At 37.7% G+C, this 2,089-nt stretch overlaps 1 protein-coding gene across 3 annotated transcripts in view; it reads left to right on the plus strand.

The window, feature by feature from the left end:
- Adipor2 (adiponectin receptor 2) overlaps positions 1 to 2,089 on the plus strand; it is a 49,501-nt gene that overhangs the window by 26,493 nt on the left and 20,919 nt on the right. The window lies entirely within an intron of this gene.

Consider the following 2,089-nt stretch of genomic DNA (forward strand, 5'->3'; position numbering starts at 1 on the left):
AATGAGGTTTTAAACTTTAAAAAAGATCGCCATTTAAGTATTAAAATACAGTTTCATACAGAAAAATTCATTTTTAACACAATTGACACTACAATGCACATGTGTTTCTAATCTCTATAAATCTGATTATTACTAGTCACAGTCAGTTATTTTCTGAGCTCCTTGGTACCTGAGCAAGGATATAAAGTCATCAGGTAGATTTCAATGGTAATGCTTTTCACATCTAATAATTATTATGATGTAAATTTTATGCTTTTTCCTCAAATATAATTCATCTTTTAAAATTTGTTGATTTTTTTTGTGTATCTCACACAGAACATCCCAAACCATCTTATTCATCTATACACCCACTTCCCAGATGGCACCCTCCCATAGCCTACCTCCCTCCACTAGAGCCCTTATACTCTGTCATCCCTGCTACTGTCCACTGTGTTGTTGGCACCTCTAGCATATAAAATTGAATGAGTTTTTACCCTTTAAAGAAGCTCTCCATTTCAAGTTATGCTGTTTCCTACATTTTTTTAATATTATTTAAAAAAAATTTTTTTTTAGAAGAAGCATATCATTACAGCTTTAACATGTCCAATAACAGTTTTCAGAGCAAAAGATAAAAGCTCCTTCAAAAGTGGCTATAAAATTTCTAGGCTCGATGTTGAATCAATACAGTTATACAATATTGAACTCAGTAGAAGCCCTGTAAGTCATAAAATTGAATTTTTAGCCCTCAATAAAGATCTCCATTTCATTCTAAAATATACTGTTTCTTACAGACTCATTGTTTTTGCTACTAACATTGAGATGTTGGCGCATGAGTCTCTAATCTGTATGTATCTGATTATTACTAGTCATAATCAGTTGCACTCGGATCCTTGGCGCCTGTGTATGTCTAGAAAGTCATTGGGTAGATTTGAATGGTAATGTTCATCACTTCTACTAATTAACAATGACGTAAATTTTATGCTTCCTTCTCAAATATAATACATTTTTAAAAATTTGTTGATTTTTTTCTGTGTGTGTATATCACACAGAACATCCCAAACCATCTTATTCAACTATACACCCACTTCCCAGATGTCACCCTCCCATAGCTACTTTCCCCCCTGACTAGAGGCCTTATAATCTTTTATCCCTGCCACTGTCCGCTCTGTTGTCAGCATCCGCAGCTGTTCCCCATTACTTGTCCATCTGGTGAATCTAGTCAGCCTATCTAGAGGTCTTTGTTTTAGGAAGGTCAGCTGTTCCTCATCTAGCAGCAATCAGTTGCCAACATTCCTTTAGATAAGATTGGGGTCTGCTGTTCATTTTTCCAGTTCTATGCTGGGTTACTATCTGGGAGTCCCCTTGGGCCACCCAAGCCAAAAACTCAAAAGAAGGTATCTCCTATCTGGTATTGTTGCTTGATATGTAGCCTTTAGCTATGCATATGGACTCTTAAAACATTATATTGGCCACTTTAATCTTTGGTTATACTTTAGATCGGGGTGTTTAAGAACATACAGTTGGCCCAGATGAAACAATTTATTTTTACTCTTAAGGTCATTTGAGGATCTGTTCCTCAGGGGTAACATGGGCTTGAGAGGAGTCCCTGGCTCCTTTCTTTTACCGTTTCCATCTGTGTGAAGATCAGTCAAAGGTCGTGCTCCACCATGGCTGGCTTTGCTTGGAAGCATGGAGGAAATGTTTCCTCTGTGTTGACCGTCCTCTTTGTAGACTGTACACTGGTTTAGGTCCATCAGGTGGGGTCTCCATGACCTCCTTGCTAAAGAGGACAAGTGACTCACCACAGTTATAGGTCATTTTGAGAGATGCTCATAGTCCCCTGGAACTTATTCGACCTAGAGGGGCAAGGAACAAAAACTGTCCTTTATGTCCCCCTGACCAAATTATATAGGCCTCAAAATATGGCTGTTAAACATCCAAGAAGGTTAGTTCCACCAGTCTGGTACTTTTAATTACTATATGCCATGTAGAATAGAGCTTGGGCAAAGACCAAACACTTTCAGATAAACCTTGCCTAGGCATATATTACATTCTTTGATATGGTTGTATGTATAATTTGTCAGTAGGTTGTGGTCCTAATAAGGTTCCC

Source organism: Nannospalax galili, unplaced genomic scaffold (assembly GCF_000622305.1).
Source record: "Nannospalax galili isolate Female #2095 unplaced genomic scaffold, S.galili_v1.0 scaffold199, whole genome shotgun sequence".
In the NCBI taxonomy this organism is placed as follows: domain Eukaryota; kingdom Metazoa; phylum Chordata; class Mammalia; order Rodentia; family Spalacidae; genus Nannospalax; species Nannospalax galili.